The sequence below is a fragment of the Labrus bergylta genome, chromosome 15, assembly GCF_963930695.1.
Source record: "Labrus bergylta chromosome 15, fLabBer1.1, whole genome shotgun sequence".
In the NCBI taxonomy this organism is placed as follows: Eukaryota; Metazoa; Chordata; class Actinopteri; order Labriformes; family Labridae; genus Labrus; species Labrus bergylta.
In genome coordinates this window covers 15,159,378-15,177,939 of record NC_089209.1, presented here as the reverse complement: position 1 = coordinate 15,177,939, position 18,562 = coordinate 15,159,378, and positions in this window count along the sequence as shown.

Sequence of the window (18,562 nt, the reverse complement as noted above, 5' to 3'; positions counted from 1 at the left end):
AGATTAATGACAGCTGTATTGTTGTCAGAGCCGTGTTTACATCATGTTTACAAGGACGAGCCGGCCTTGCGTATAAAGCTGTTTACGTCGAGGACTAGAGAAAAGAAGAATAACAGTCTACTCACTGCTTATTTGGATGTCACGTAAGTGTCTTTAGATCACCCTCATTCTGTGTAAATGTATGTGCAAGATGAAGCTATGAGTTAACCAAAGGGTGCTAACATTAGCCTGCTAACACAACAATGCAGGACACAGGAAATTGCAGCTCGAGCAAAGGAAAAATTTGTCCGCCGCTTAAGCCTAATGGAGCTTCATACGACCCAATTAATTTCGTTTTTGTATTGGAGAAAATGCACATACATACATCTTACCGTTTTTAATACTTGGTCAGGAGAAAAAAGATTCATTTGAGTCACGTGTCAGATTATTTGATCATTTATGCCAATGCATCGATGTGACCACAACATTTCACTGTTGCAGTAGTGGAGGGGAGTGTTACCCGATGTTTGTACAGTTAGTTAACCCCTAACCCTTGTATGGTCAAGTGGTTACCAGCCAACAAGATTTTAATTTTAAATATTTCCTTATTTAACCAGAAATAAAACATGTTAAGATTAAAAATCAGTGTTTCAACAGTGTGCTGGACAAGACAGGCAGCAGCACAATGAACAGTTTCTGTCATACATACAAAAACAACAAAGATACATCACTATAAAACATTAGGTAGCCCACAACCAGAAATAATTAATGGAGCACATCTACAGCCAAATGTGTCCGCCTCCAGGTCATTCAACATCCTCTTAAAAGTAACCAAGGAGACCAGCTTGTTAAGTTTCAGGTCTTTATCTAGTTTATTCCAAGTGCAGGGAGCAGCAAACTTAAACGCCCTTTTCTCAAGTTCACTTCAGACTTTTGGAGTAGACAGTAAAAGAAAACGGTCTGGGAACGAACATTATAAGTTGTACTCTTTTTACTAATGTAGGTAAGAAAGTCTGAAGGAAGCAGACGTAAAATAGACTTGTAGATAAGAATACATCAGTGTTTAAGTCTGCGTGTGGACGTCCATCAAACACGCGCATACAAAAAACACTGATGAATGAGGGCTTTAAAATTAGAGATGGGCCCCTGAAAGGAGTAAAAAGATTAGTCTAAGAGGGCAAAGAGATGATAACGGCAGAGGAAAACAAAGTTCTTTCTCATAAAGATGAATTCATAAAATGGATCTTTCTCAGATTTTTGTATTCTAAAGTAAATCATTTGTATCTTTTGTGCCCCAAATTGTCATTTAAAGACAACAATTTGACAGGAGACTACATCTCATATACACAAAAAAGGGGGTTGGGGGGACGCATTACTCGACAGTGAGTGACCTTTTGTACATTAAATGTCAAACAGATTAAGAACCCCAAGTTCTGCACTGACTAAATGTACCATTAGTAACACCACTCTGTTATATAACCTGATTTAGGGATGAAATATTTTCCACCACCTCACTTAAATGAAAGGTGCCTGAGCCAAGAGGAAATTTTCCATCACAGCGCTGACTCACTCTTTGCATCTCATTTGCATAGTTTTGCATTCTACGGAGCTGCTTGCCAAGTTATCCATTCAGCTGGATATTTATGAAATATAAGTGCCTTGTGTGTGCCTGAAGGCCCATATTATGATAAAGTAAATCCCAAACAGAGATTTTTATCTGCTGGCTCTGTCAGATTGAAAGACAGGTTGTGAAGTCTCCACAATACACCCAAACACGAGTGTGGACTCGAGACCTGAGGCGCACAGCATCTGTATCGTTACTTCTTTCTTTTTTTTGTGTAGCTGCTTCATCTCATGTGCAAACACAAGCAGAGAAGCTTTGAGGCGTTTACACAGCCACAGTACATCCTGTTCCAGAGAATACCCCCCCCCCCCCATCACACAAGCACGCACGCACACACACACACACACACACACACACACTTCTTGTTATCATCGGGACAATGAGGGGGCAGTAAGTTCCCCATAATGGTGATAGCAAAACTCTACCTTTGTATATTGTTCCTCTCTTTCTGTGAAATAATGATTCAAGGACAAACCACATCTTGGTCTCACCCCGATAAAAAAAATGGATATATCAAGTCAATACATAAAATGACGTATAACTTGCCTGAGAAAGAAATCTTTTAGGCTTATTTACAGTAAAACAGCTTAGTGCAATTAATGGAACTCTACTGACAAAGCAGGTCCCTCAATCTTTTTGTAAAACCTATACATAAATCAAACAGACGAATTAGGCAGTTGTTTTAAATTACATTTTAAAATGAATCTAGCTTTTGTCCAAAGCGACGCACATCTAAGATTAAGTACAACACAAGCAGGGATCCAGAAAGGAGGAAACTATGCCAGAAAGTTTAAATCCAACTGGACACAGGAGCTTACAGGCAGTGCAAGGAGGCAAGTTTTTTTTAAATACTGTATACCATCATCACCAGCAACAACATCATCAACAACTTCTCATGAGTGTTGTAATCAGAATCACCACCATCCTAAATAGCATCTTGGATGTCATCAATATCTTCATTGTCAGTCCCATCAGTATCATGAAGTGTAGGTGTTCATGAAAGAGCTTGGTCTTTAGCTTTTTCTTAAAGGTGACGTATGTTTGTGTGACGATCACTCTTTTAATAACACACTCTGACTGTGCCATTGGTGGGGATTGTAATGGGAAATGTGCTGACTTTTGACAGTTAAGCTGCCACAGTATTTATTTTATTTTTTGGATCCATCTGCAAAAACTTTTCTGTCAAGACAAGTAGTTTTAGTAAATCCAAATCTTGCTGTTTTGTTGAGCTTACACCAACACGGGAAAGTTCCATAATATACAATTCTGAGTACAGCCTGTTGATAAAAAGAAGAGAAGAATAAGGCATGACTCGAAAGGAAGGGGTACAGGTATTTAAAGCAGTTTAACGATGTGTTCAAGGTAAGACAAGCTCGCTTTTTAAAGTGTGTACCCATTGTTATACTCACTCAAATATAAACAGAGTGATAGTTGTATAACAGTACCATTCAAGAATGTGGAATCTTTTGTCACTTCAACAATAACTCCCTCTTGACACCGACCTATCGTGTTACGGCTGAAATGTTACACTAGGCTAAGTGCTCGTCCGACATGTGTGTACTGTGAGTGTTAAAGTCATCACAGGCAGACGTTCATGTTCAGACTTGTCCAGGATTCACTGACAAGACAGAACCTTATTGACTGTGAGAGAGTATATGTTTGTGTGTATTACACAGAAGCAGGTACAGAGAGAGAGAGATGAAGTGAAGGAGGCACTCATTCATCTTAATGAGTTCTTACTCATGTTACTGAACCTCGACTTTCATATATGATGTTTTGCCCCTATGTGTGTTTGTGTGTGTTTAACCTAGGCCTCCTTCTTTTGGTACCTGTTAGTCCTGCAGAGCCACTGACAGCCTCACTACCATCATCATGGCACTGTGTGAGCCCTTAACTTCACACAAACACACACACACACACACACACACACACACACACACCACACACACACCATGCTCATACTGAAGTGTGTGCAGAAGAGCATCAGATGTGGCCCTTTTGCTGTGACACACACTCGAACCCATTTTGCCCTACGCAACATGCCCACACAATTTTTGTATGTGTGTGTGTGTGTGTGTGTGTGTGTGTGTGTGTGTGTGTGTGTGTGAGTTATCAAGGCCCCTGTATTTCCTGTTTTGCAATCCTCAGCATGCCCTCGAAGAAAAAAAAGGCCTCTGGCTGATTCAGGAGCAGTCTGTTTTCTGCCCCCCTCGTACAGTGAGACATTATGTGCATGCATAGAACCTCTTTGAGAAACTTAAATATTGTCTCATTTGTGAATATTTTCTTGTTATAAGGCTTTTATAAAATTGTTGAAGGAGGGTTGGTACTTTATGTTCTGACTGTGAAAAAGCTATTAGAATCCAAGGGTCCCCTTTGTAAATACTGCGTACGCACAAAATGGAACCTGAAACTGGTGTACGCCATTTCCCTGCAAAGTTTATGATCTATAAAAACAACTTGAGTATAAATATTTTGTGCACCGGTAAGCAGACTCTGACCCATACGTGAATACATTTTCAGGGAAAGGGGGGAAATTTAAACACTGACACTGACGTGAAGTTGTGAAATGAAGACAGATTGTATATTGATGCCTCTCGAACATTAAATTAATCAAACATCAAACTTTTTTTTGACAGAACCACGTCATCAAAATCATCCAAACTGGCAGATTAATTTATAAAGCGTGTCTGTATTGCATAAGTACCTTTAAATATCACAATTCATAAACATTTCTTTGAAATAATCAACTTCAGATTAATTGGACTGCTGGACTACCTGGAAATATTACGGCTTTCCAGCATACATATTTTTTCATCTAACAGTTTTGATTAACAAACGCGTGAAGTCATGTTCCTGAAGAACAGAGCTGTTAATGTTAGCCGAATAAACACTGACTGTGAGAAGCTAGCTAGCTAACTACAGACAAGATGGTCCTTGTGTCGAGGCCAAACAGCTAGGCCACAAGCGTTTTGGAGGGAAAGAATCATTCATTCAGTGAAGTAGCACAAAAGGAAAATATTGAAAGCAGATGTATAGCAGGTTATATGATAAACCTTTAGCCTTGTAAAGATGGTCCCAGAAGTAAATGTTTTTAGCTTTTGGACCACTGAGAGGAGAAAGGACTGAAGGGTCATGAAGGCAGACCAATAAAGTGTATTTATTGAGGTGCTTCAAGAAGGTATGTTTAATTTAAAAAAAGTTTATCATCCAATGAATTCATAAAATGTATATGAATTGTAATCCAAACTAGTATAATTCATATGTTTAGAATCTCTGATTGTCAATTCCCCCAAATGGTGCGAAACCAGTACTTTTTGTATCTCTCACTCAGGTCTATAACTAATGTTTGTTCATTTGCTGTGACTTAACCAATCAATAAAGCTCTGCATCTGTTTGAACACAACCTACATACATCCATTTATCTTACTCTGTTTTCCCATGATAACAAGTTGATTTCTTGAGAACTCGAGAAAATTTAAGTTGTTGTCACCTGAAAACGAGTGTTGGTATTCCAAAATAACGGGAAAGATATATTGACGTCTGAAGAAAACAACCGAAATATAGTCAAATAAAATGTATATATGCATGTTGGCTTAGGGCTACCGTACCTTTGGACAAAGTGTTTTGTTTTATCCCTTTGCTGATTTTTTTAAAGCGCTGTTTTTGCAGCATGCTGTCAAACACTTCTTCTGAAACCTACCCTGCAGCAGTGGTTTCAAACATTAAAAATTACCATCCAGAAATAGCCAATCTTTATGCTGAAGGTCTCACTTGCTATTTAGGTCATAAAGAGGTATCAAAATGACTTTCCAGTAGTTGCATAACCAGCTAAAAACTCCTCTCAGGAGCTTTAAGTTTAATGAAAAAATTGTAAATACATGTACATAAAGGTAAATACTATGTAAATACTTGGATGTTGACAGTGATTATCTTTATGAGGCTGGTTAGAGACCCCCTTTACAAGAAAATCCTCCTGGGTTATAAAATTGCATGACACCACCTGTGCGCGCGCACGTGTGTGTGTGTGTGTGTGTGTGTGTGTGTGTGTGTGTGTGTGTGTGTGTGTGTGTGCGCATGTGTGTTTGCATATGAAAAAACTTCTCCTCACCCTGCAATTATCTTTTCAGAGGGCTGTACACCTGTACTTTACAACTCACCTGAATAATGTGCCAACATGAAACACGATGCAGACCAAATACCTCTACCTGGTGCTATCCTGTTAAACATAACGGGGGGGGGGTTTCCTGTCCTTATGTTGCTATCATGTATTATAATGAATCATCAATTTATCTAAAGCCATTCCCATTGAGGTGGTTTCCCCTGGAGGCAGGTGTTTGCATACATGTGACTCAGGCAGCAGGCGGGGAGAGCCCCTGGGGTAAGTAATTGTGAAAAGATTCGTATTCGTCTTTCGACAAAAAAATGCAAGTATGACAACAAACAATGAATGAAAAAAATCCTGAGATCCAGAGAGAAAAACTATGACATATAGCTTGCAACTTGTATAATCCCCAGAGTGTCTTTCATAAGAGCAGGGCTGGGCCAGCACAGGGCCTCTAGGTGTGGCCATGAATTCTGGGGGGTGGGTTTGATTGGAGGCAATTGTGGTCAAGAAAGGTACTTACTGTGGTCAGATACAGTGTGTCTGTGTGTGTGTGTGAGTTGTGAGTATGTGTGGTTTGTGCTCAGGATGGGTGGAGTTGGGCAGGGCCTTTTTGCTCCTATCATACACACAAAAGAGCAAGGCCTCTTTGAGAAATTGAAATGATAAATGTCAAAGCAGCAAAGTGATGCCACCAATTCACAGTGTGTAGAATGAAAGCAGAATGAAATGGAGCAATGAATAATGAAGCGACGGCTGATTTGGGTCTATATGCCCAGAGCAAGCACACCTCTTTATTTAATTGGCACTAATTGCCTTGTTACAAACACTCACACTGACAGAAGCTTTTCAAAGCCCAACTGATTGATATTATATCATTGACCTTAAAAGGTATAAATCTATGTACATAGGCTTTAACATAAGATACCACAGATTGTTTGTTAAACATCTATATTTATAATCATTTTAAGTGCTTTAAACTTGCTTTCTTTCTAGTGGCCAGCAGGGGGAAACTGCACTTGTTGCAAAAAATAATTACCTCAGTAAACTTTTTCCTGATGAGCTTTTTGTCACAATTAAATACTTATTAAATACTGCATACAATACTTCAAATTAAGCATAAAGCTGTAAGGCTTTGATGGAAAAGCTGCTACAACGGTGGCCAGTCAACAATATAGAGCATATAATGTTCCCTGCCATCCTAATATGGTCACTTTTGGCAAAAAAAAAAAGAAAAAAAAAGTACAAGATAGAGATTTCTGAAATCTAATTGGAGTTTCAAAGCGACAGTGAAAGACTCCACAGTGGCTTTGAGCACTTTCAAACACCTAGAGAAAAGGCAAACAGCTTTCTTGTGCACGCTCTGTTGTTTGACAACCTACAAAACTCTACTTCACAGCCAACATCTGCTCTATGTGTTGTACTACTGTGTGCAATGTGCATGTGTTTAGGTAGCCATGTTGTGTGTGTGTGTGTAGTTGTGGTGCAGAGGTGATCCCTCGTGTGTCTCTCAGTGAGCAGCTGTCACTCCCTGCACCTCTGCTGTTGTTGTTGTCTTGATGAGGTACTTTCCCTCCCTCACATTTCCTCCCACAGGACCCTTTGTTTATCACAGGAGAGTGTGTGTGTGTGTGTGTGTGTGTGTGTGTGTGTGTGTGTGTGTGTGTGTGTGTGTGTGTGTGTGTGTGTGTGGTGTGGTGTGTGTGTGTGTGTGTGTGTGTGTGTGTGTGTGTGTGTGTGTGTGTGGTGTGTGTGGTGTGTGTGTGTGTGTGTGTGTGTGTGTGTGTGTGTGTGTGTGTATAGGTGTGAGTGTGAGTGTAAGCGTGTGTGTGTGAGTGGGCCTGCAGATTCTAAAGAGAGCCTTTCCACCCTCACTACTGGCTGATATGTTCAAACGCTCATTGAAGAACAAATGTGCAGAAATGAATTGTCTCCTTTTTACAAATGCTCTTTAATGAAATCACGATCCAACCTGTTAGGTACAGAGTTTTTTTTTTTTTTACTCATCCTTTTGGTGACGCGCTGACTGTGTGACGAAGTCGTGTCGTGTGATTGTTTTTTGCATAACTCCTGTTTCTCTTTTTCCTCTTTCACTCTCTCATCCTGCTGTCCGCGCTGCCATGATGTCCACTCTGCTGCACAGTGAAATCTATATCTGATGCTTTCATTTGACTGTATATGAGAGGTACTGTATGTGAGTGTGTGTGTGTGTTTAGTAGTGTGAAAAACAGTGTGAGGATAGACAGAAAGCTGGTTTAACAACACAAACATGATGTGCTTACCTCAGCGGAGCTGTGCTGCGGGTGTGTGTGTGTGTGTGTGTGTGTGTGTGTGTGTGGGTGTGCAAGAGCATGTGTGAAATGATATTCAGTTTTTGCTGTGTTGGTTCTCACCTTGTTGTTAATGAGCATCATGTACATGTTCAAGAAAGCCAGGTGTGAGACTGATCGGCCTGTTTGTGTGTGTGTGTGCAACAATATAGGATATACAGTAACCAGCGAGCCTTCATATGTGCGTCTTCCCTTCTTGATCGTGTGTCCATGTATTTGTAGCAACATTGGGAACACGCATGCGCTGCCAGGAAGGATCCTCTCCACTTATTTGGGTATTAGCGTCATGTGGAGCTCCATTTAGGCTCTGGCCCTGCGCTCTAACGCTGGGTATTCCTTCAGTAACATTTTCCAACAGCAGCCTTTCACCTTCAACCTTGTTTTTTTTCTGGACTTCTCTTCAACAAAAATACAGGATTTAGACTTTGGGAGGCATCGGGAATCCCCTGCAAACGGCTACTTTGATAAAAAGAAAGGTAAAGAGCTGCACCCAGCAGATGGTACGTGGGGAGAGGATAAGAGCTGAACATGACAGGTGTACATTATAAACTCTTGCTTTTTAGAAGAAGAAGAAAAAAGAGTCTTTAAACGTTTAAGAGTAGCATGAATTCTCAGTCCAATTGTTTGAGCTGTTGTATCAAGTGAAATGGGACACCATCATTGCGTATAATTCACATCCAACATAAGCAAGATTAAAGTTATGAATCTCAACTCCAAAATGATTCCCATTTGTTTCGGCACGTTTCTTCACATGTTAGATTGACTATAAACATTGTTTTTAAGAGCAACCTCTTCATAATGTGTGTGTTACTGAAACCAGCAAAGATACTTCTGATGGCTAATGACACGGACTAACTGGTCCATTTTTCTAATAACTTATTATGTGACCTCTACTCTCACCACGGCAATGAAGTTAAGAATTTGTGGTAAAGACAAGCACCCATAAAGGCTCTCTGTATCCATCTGTTTTCTCTGCTTTTTCTTCTTCTTCTCGACTCTACAATCCCACAAACTTCTTATCTCTCTGCACGGCTGTGCTCTTACCACCCTGAATCCTGCCCCCCCCCCCCCACCCACCTCCCTCCCTGCCTTCTCACACTCTTCACATCCTCAGACACACACACGCACCCAAACATGCACACACACACACACACACACACACGCAAACATGATCACAAACAAAGACACATTCACACATTCACCTTCTGACTCCCCTTCATTTTGCTGATGAGCTTAAGTTCCAGTATTTCATCCAGATAACTACAATGTGATGTGGTTTTGTTTGTGTTGGTGTGTGTTTGATTGTGCGTTTGTATGTGTGTGTGTGCTTGAATGTAAGTAGTGTGAGATGCTAATAAACCAACTTGAATTTAAAAAACTGTGTTGTTGTATTTTTAACAAATCATATTTTTCATCAAGACGTCACAAAAAATATTTTACATGTATATGTACTTCAGGTTAAATGTCAATTTCATACTTCTTGTGTTATCATTGCCCTTCAACAGGAAGACGTTTATCTGTTAGTTTAGCCCATCATTAATGAAACGGAGGTAATGATACAGAGAAGTGAGTTCCATATGATTAGGTTACAGTACAATACAGGTTATAGTTTATCGCGAGAGAAGAAAATAATGCAAAACATCATCCTTTAGGAGGACAGATGAGATCAGAATGACTTAAAATGTTTAAAATATTAAGAGTTATTTCGTAAAACATGTTTTTTTAAAAGTCAGAAACTCCAGCTCTCTCTGAGAATACAAAAGGTGTCTGCTGAGGATGGACATTTGTTTAAAAGCGCTGCGATGCAACTAGTTTATATTTAGTATTTCTCCTTTTTTCAAGAACAGTGGTATACTATCTGCACATCATTCAATACTCATGTGGATCATATTTCCATCTTATATTGTAGGCTTTTTTTTATAGATAAATAGATAAATAGATAGATAGATATATAGATATATAGATAGATAGATAGATAGATAGATATATAGATAGATAGATAGCTAGATAGATAGATAGATAGATAGATAGATATATAGATAGATAGATAGATATATAGATAGATAGATAGATAGATAGATAGATAGATAGATAGATAGATAGATAGATTGAATCTAAAGACATGGATAGTCCCTTGTTGCGTTATCCTTATTGCTCTGTGTGTACGTATGTGTCAGCATTATGCTGTCATGCCATAAGAACCTCCACTCAGATAAGCGCTCTGAAACACACCCTACCACTTCTCAGGTATTTGTTTCGCTTATCTTTAGGCCCGACAGGTGTCTCAAAACTTGCCATCTGCAACGCTCTGTACAAGTATTTTATAAACGCACATAAACACCCACACAAACTTTCACACACAGCACTGTTTGCTCAGAATTTCCAGTAATCGATAAGGAGTCACTGGACACCTATGGAAATCCTATTCAGCAAACACTGCTTTGCAAACAATTTAGATTGATGTTAAATGCATTAATAACAAGTGTTTACTCATTTTCCCCTTGAGTTGCTTCTGCTTCTCTGAAAACTGTCTTTTTGTTTGCATTTGTGCCTCTTTGTGGCAGTGACTGTTGAGCCCACAGGCTTTTTTCTTTTTTTTACAGCTTTTACCAACACCTAATGTTAAATAAGAGCATTATAATTACTTTCCATGTTTACCGACTGAGGGTGTACACTTATATGCACGCACATGCACACACAACACATGCACCCTCTGGGACTTTCTAATTAGTTTGTTGTTAGACAGCATTGTCCCGCTGTCAGCCTCCATTGAAAAAAAACGAGAAGAAGGAGAGAAAAATAAGAGCTCAGCTGTAATAACGAGACATGATGTGAACGTGGTCAGGAGTGTCAGTGTGTGAATGTGTGTGTTTGGTCAGTATAATACACAGAGCATGAAAATGTAGCTGACAATTAAGAGGTTTTAAGTTTGGGACACATTAGCGTCTAAGACATTTTTTCATTAGAAAATGAAAAAATGCAATTTAAAAGATTATATTATTTGTACTATTTCCCCCCCATCAGCGAAAAGGCAGCAGCCTCCAGGTCGACATTTTCGTAGTACTAGCTCTGTTTACACATCAAAGTTCAATTCACATATGAGGTACTTACAATTTACAATGGTTGTGTTTTCCACTGACCAAAAGGTATAAGGATGATATGAATACAACTATTTTGTTCATTTCTTTGTTTTGGATACCCTTCTGTTGAGGTACCTATCACAAGAGGACGACTCAGATGTGACGCTAGAATCACCATTGATCTGCAGTGATGTTCCCTATCCCTCTTCCTGCATCTTATCCCATCACCCCCTACCCCCTTTTCAAGCCCGATGCAGTCTTGGCTGTGAAGGCTGTTTCATCATGAGCCGGGGATCCAGCCGAAGATTTCTTCCTTTTACTGTTATAAGGCAGTTTTGTCTTACCACTGTAACTTTTGCTAAGTAAGGTCTTTTACCTGCTTTTTGTAACATAACAATGAGTATGGTCTTTTTTACCTGCTCTTTTGTATATTAAAAAACAAAGAGTAAGGTCTAGCTTACATAAATCTAGTCAACATCTATGTGATGGCTCCAACTGCAAACATCCTAGAAGTTATTTAATTCTCAAAACAGGATGAATGATATGGTGGACTGCCCAAGACTAAACCAACACACATACCAACATCAGGGACAGAAAAGTGTACTGTTCTTTCTATCTGACTGACAGCTTATAAAGCGTGGCTAAGTGCCTGTGCTAACACTTATAGAATACATTGCTCTCCCGTGTTGTTAACACATTTTAAAATGTGTCAAAAAAGCTGGGTCCTTCAATCTAAACAATCTGTCAACAGCTTTGGTTAACTTTGAAAAGTCATCGACATACATGCAGATATGGAAAAATCTAAGTAACTGACAGCTCCTGCGAACACCATCACTGATGTGTTCACCAGAAGAGATTAACCGGTTTTGATATAATGAATCTATTTACAAGTAGCCTCAATCCACTGATTGGTAAGTCTGAGCATTTATCAAATGTAGGTCACGATTTTGTTGTTTAGAAACAATTTTTTTCATTTTGTTGTTTTTGTCTTGCTATTACAAAGTAGGAAAAAGCCACAGACATAAATATAATAGTTGTGAATTTGGCAAAGTTTTATGTTTTCTTTAAGAGCTCGATCATGAGCATACCAATGCAAAAAAAGGATTCATCACTTAATCAATTAACAGGAAAATATTCAGCTTATAATTCATTTATTTTTATTTTTAACTTCAAAATGCTTTGGTTTTACCTTATATGATATCTAACTTTGGGTTCTCTAGACATTATATGTATATCTAATTTGAATCTGGTCAGGAATACAATACAAAACATGGTACTTGTATGATGTATGTGTATTTCACAAGTACAATTAAAGTGGTGTGTTTCTCTCTTTGTCAAAAGTGTCCTTGGCAGCCTGTCTTTTGAAATTACAATTTCATAGTACACTACAGTGCTGTCCTATGAAACTGCATGATGCATTCACTGCCAGCTGTACATGATTTTAACTTTTCCCCATAAGTCTCCTTCAACAGTTGCATCCCACACAAACACTAACACGAATAAACAAAACAAAACCTGACTAAACAGATGAACATTTGCTTCAAGCTAATGATGTCAGACTGTGACAGTCATCACTCTGTTCTCTTTATTTCATAACAGGTGTCATGCATACAAAGAGAAAGTGTCTATGTGTGTATGTGTGTGTGTGCTTGTTCCTTTTCAGCCTGGCGGTGTGTTTTGGACAGCAGACCACAACAAGCCTGAGGCCTGAGTCTTGTTATCTCATTGGTGCAATTATGCCAACTCCTGCACACACACATACACACACACACGCACGCACACACACACACAACTTTCACCCCAGTAGCTCCAACCACACCCACCATCCAAATGAGTTCAAGGGCAGTAGGGGGTGTATCTGACAGGGGTGTGTGAGTGTGTTTTGGATGGTTTGAGGGCGGATCGAGGGCAGATTTATTGACGGCTGGGGGACCCCAGTGACAAGTGTCCTAAATCGGGGCGGTCAGGCATGCTCATGCTGAGTGAATCGACTTGTCAGGATCACTTAGAGACAACAATGGTGGTACAGAAGGAGGAGAGAAAACAAGTAAAGGCAACAAGGAGAGGAGAGAAGAAGAGAAGAGACAAATGTGTTATTAAAATGTTAGAAGGTAGAAAAATGTATTGAAATAAATTTGAAGTCTTTTTGTCTAGATGTGATTGCAAAGTTGAGTTAGTATGTTAAATGGGTGTGTGCGTGGGTGTGTGTGTGTGTGCGTGCGTGTGTGTGTGTGTGCGTGTGTGTGTGTGTGTGTGTGTGTGTGTGTGTGTGTGTGTGGTGGGCTCCATTGAAAGGCCTTTCCTTCTGCTCTATTTACCCAGGTGAATAGGGAAGCTGGACCAAGCCTGAGCGGGAAAATATGTCATTTTGTGCTATGTAAATGGGAGTAAGAGTTTGTGTGTGTGTGTGTGTGTGTGTGTGAGTGTGTGTGTGTGTGTGTGTGTGTGTGTGTCTGTGTATGGGTGAGCAATTGTGACTGCATGTACACAGAAGTTCTCAAGACAAAAAGTTAACCCCCTGGCCCCATGCCAAATAGAAAAAAAACAAAAACAAGAGCAAGCACACATTTTTTGAGGGCATTTAGCATAAGTTTTTGGATAAAATATTTTGTCTTTTGTCAATATAAGGAAAAACGACCAGACAGAGCCAATGAAAAAAAGATAAACTGAGGTCTGAGAGGAAGTTTCTGGTGTGTATGCGTGTGTGTGTCTTGAGGGGTGTTGCTGGGAAAAGGCCTTGGCAAGGAAACTCTAGGTGACAAACCTGACCACACACTGAGCAGCAGAGGGCTGTGAGGATGTGTGTGTATGAGTAGGTGTATCAGTGTGGAAGCTGACACATACAGCCAATGATTAGGTCGTGACACATGTCTGAGTGGGGTGGATTTATTTGCTGAGAAGATACATCATTTGAAAATATTTGTTGTGTTTTTTGTTTTTCAGAAATAAATGCCAAAACCGTCTTGACACTTTTTTCTCCTATGTTATTTATTTTTCATGGTGTAAAGAAAGTAAAATTCATCTTTAATTCCTGCTGTGAACGGGCTACTTTGGCTGGTTTGTCATAGAATGTAATTTCGCTAAATTCCTATGGTGCAGTTGAGATCCAAGAACATATGTTTCTCCATTTCAGAATACTTTTGTGGAAAGATATCAATTGTTTTCAATCTAAGGACTCAAAAAGTGAAACAGTAGACTGTAATTTCACTGTAACACCTGTATAATGGGAAGTAGGACTTCACATTACTGGGACATAACATTTGCAAAGAAAAAAATATTTTAGGAAATTGGAGACTTGTTTTCCAATGAGGATAGCACTGTATGTTTCTGTGTAATCAAATTATATACTAGTGTAAATCTCAGACATGGATGAGAGACTTTGATACCAAAATACAATTTTTAACTTGAAAACCTAGAACTCTGGATGTATTGTTTCTAGCAATGATGCATTTAATACGGTGTATCACACTTTGCTTTGGAGCAAGAAATGAATGTACATTACGAAAAAGAGCAGATGGAGCTAATACATGAGCACCACTGTTAAACATCTGTTTCAGCTTCTCAGGTATAAGGATATCTTATTAGAATTAAAATGATTGATACAGTGGTTTTGTCAGGTTATAAAACTTTTTCTTTTAAAGATATTACCTCTAGATGGGAAGTCCTCTAAAAAGAAATTCAGTTTTTAAATCAGAAGAAAAGTTGTTGTTTTTTACGTTTGAATATTTGAACATTTTGTCAGCAATTATGAACCAAAATCAAAATTAATATTTTGATTAGAAGTCTTTTGAGCCAAATTGTACCACCGACAAACGTCTTCATTTTGGAACCATCATTTTATGATGAAGTCAACCTGAGTCTCATTCACGTTTTCTTCTGCTTTTCTCCTCCTTACTTCCTGTTTATTTCTCTTTTCTTGTAAATCTTTAATCTTGGGGCCAAACGTCTGTGATCCTACTCTTTGACAGGATTGGCACTAATTTGGAAGTCCTGACCTACTTATTAAGAAGTTCGCAGTTATTGTTTTGGGCTATCTGCAGCAGGCACATTGCTTTATACATTCTTTTTTTTCCTGAAACACAACAAACAAACAAACGGCCAAACGAAACTGCAAAGTCTGTGAGGACAGCAACTGTTACAGACGAGTCTAATCACCTAAGCAGCAGCTCCAACAGTCCCCGTGTCTCTCTCTCTGTCTGTCTGTTCACCTCTCTCACCCTCCTATCTCCAAACCCTCAGTCTCTCTATCCGCATGGCAGACGTATATCTGCTCAATCAGTGTGTTCTTGTTGTTTGTCAGCATGCATGCATGTGCATTTTGTGATTGTGAGTCAGCAGCTGCATGTAGCTGTTGTTGTGTAGCGTACATGTGTTATTGTCTTCCCAAGGCTGCAGGCAGACTCAGACGTTTTGGGCAAGGGTCATGCACCTTTACCTCTCTATCTGCAAACGGATAATTGAAATAATCTATTCTCAGACAACATAACACCCGGTCGCTCATACCCTCTGAGCAGTATTGTTCTAAAATAGTGAACTTTGCGTACATACAGGGGGAAAAATGTATGCCATACGCTATATTTGGGCTAAAATCAGCTTGTTTGAATCATCAGCTTATACGTTGTGAGTTAAAGTATTAAATCTGTTACCTCAGCCTGAGTTTGTTCTATTGCGCACATATAGGTCATCATGTCCTTTCCATTAAGGCCTGATTTTCTATTGTTTTCATTAATATCAGGTTATCTTTCACACTAAGCATTTTTTGGTTTACCCATAAGTCATACTACAATTTACTCTATGCTACAGTATATAGGCTAACAGAAGAATTGGCCTTGGGACCATGGACCCTGTTAAGCACCGAGGGTGATTGTACCACAACTTCTCCTTGAGCTTTGGTGAAACTGGCTTCAAATCTATTTCTTCAGAATCCTCTTGGGAACAATTTTTTTCCACTGTTTTCCACCTTTGCTGTTTTAAGTGCGACAGAATTAGTCTGCTTATGTTATTGCTAACATCCTTTGGCGATGTTGGTTGGATAACAGACTTTCAATCAAATACTTAGGCACATGAGTAGCACACATAAACACAGAATCAGCCAATACTTGCAATTAATGCTGCCTGTATAGCCATATACCTCTAACTGTGACCATATATCCATCTTTAGATGAGAAGAGTCTCTTGTCTAAATTTTGATCAAAAGCTGTGAGGAAATTAGCTTATAAATAAGACCATTGGCAGAGGGTAACAGATAGCATGACTCTCCTTTAAAAGTTCAAGTAATGTCAACCAGCAGCTCAAATGGGGACGATTGAACACAGTCAATCATCTGTTATTAGATAAATAAAATGAAAGTGAAAGAAACAAGTGACGGCGGCCTCATTATTTTTTGTCAAACCATGGGCCATGTGACTTCTTGTTAAAACATTGATGAAAGTTCGGTTTCATGCAAGGGTCCCAGGAGAGCATGGCAGGGTACCAGGACCTTGACATTTGAAACACAGTCATCAATAATTGCATTCGAAGGTTTAACCTGTTTGGTTCCCAAACAAGGCAAGGCAAACTCCCTTGGGGGCAATGAAGGTTTCATTCATCCCACTGTTACATATGATGACACTTAACAACACAGAGACTTTACCAATTTGTCCAGTGTGTGTGTGTCCTTGGATGTGAGCCTCAAAGTTTGACAAACTCTTGAAACTACTATTAGAAGTTGTTTTGTGTTATTTTTACAATCAGCTATTGTCAGTTTTAACCAATGAGATATGGCATGTTTTTAAGGCAAGCTGGAAAGTTAATTTATTTCTGCTTTTAACCATTAAACAGAGGCAGACTGAGTGTTTTCTCCTGCTTGATTATGTTCTTCAAGCTAAGCTAACCACCCTCCCGCTCCATACTTACTGCACAGACATGAGAGTGCTATTGTTCTTTCCATCCATATCTGGGCTAATATCGGCATTTGCAAAAATGTAAAACTATTCTTTTCATGCAAACTTATCATTTGCAGTTAAAGCTCTAGCATAAAAGAACGTTTTGCATACTAGGCAGAGCTTACATTTCCCCTCTGTCTTCTCTTCAGTGTTTGTGCACAATCAAAAAACAGAGCGAGACCAGTTGAACAATTGTTTCATAAAAGTAAATCCTTCTTTCAACCCATATGAACCCTTTTGTTTTTCTCTCCCATCACTTGTTTTCATCACTGCCCTCTTCTTCTCTCCTCTTCTGTGTACCATAGTTATCAGGCCAGGCCAGCCCAGCCCAGCCCTCCTACCTGACCGCCGCCAGCAGGGAGCGGCCTGAGTATCTCCAACCACAAAAAGCACCCAGGGAATGAGGAAATCAGGCAAGAGTAATCTATGCAGGCCCAGAGCCGGTCAGCATTTCAGTGCTTGGAGCGTGTGCATTTTCTTTTTTTTGAGTATGAATGCGCGTGCTCAGGAGCCCGCCACTTCTGCAACATCCGGCTATAAATCTATTGTGACATGTCAAACTGAATTTATGAGCCAATCTGCTTGCGACAGACATGTTTGATTTGAAAAGGCAAAGGAGGTTGGAATACAAAATGTAGTCTACTTTAACATTTGCAGAATATTTCTTCCTGAATGTTTGACTTGCCGTAGTATCCACTGACAAAAGCTAAACAACAGTGAATCTAAAAAAAGGTTTGATTGGAAACAACGCACTCAACTAAGGGGAACTTATAGAAGCCATATTCAGGCCTGTGGCAGAGATGCCTGTCATTTTTATATTTCCTCCTTTGTTGAAAGGTCAGCGCATGAGATGTCATCTTTTTCAATACATTTTGAATTTCTCTTTTCCTTCGTTCTTTTTTCAGCTTTTAATCTAATTCTCTATCCCTTGTCCTTCCTCTGATGTCCTATTCTTACTCTACATTATGGCTTTATTTATTCACTAATCCATCTCTTATTTGTCAGTTTTTATCATTGTTTATTTATTTATTTTCTTAATGTGATTTTGTCTTTTTATAACATTTTTAACGCATTTTATTACTGTTATTCGTTTTTTTTTTTCAACTGTATTACAGTAATTCAGTTCTGGTAGTGTCTTTTTGGATATGCCTGCTACTTTAATATGCATTTGCAACACAGTTTAAAACACTTACAAAAATTAAAGGTTCAATGTATCAATGTAACCCTTTTTTTAATGCACTATAGTACTGTCCTTGGATAATACATGGCACTGCTGATGATGACACATTACTCATATATTGTAACATTCCCCTTTGATTAAGACTCAAAAAGTTCACTCTAGAACCAAGACATCTTTGCTCGCTGTAGACCTGCAGCAAACCTGCCAAGTTTTCTGAGAAGGCAGTGGCCAATTAGTTTTGTGACTTTCTTCAGATAACAGTTCAAGTGATAATTTTTATTCAGTATTTCGAGTCCACCATAGCACTGAGACTGCACTGGTGAAAGCTACAAATTATCTA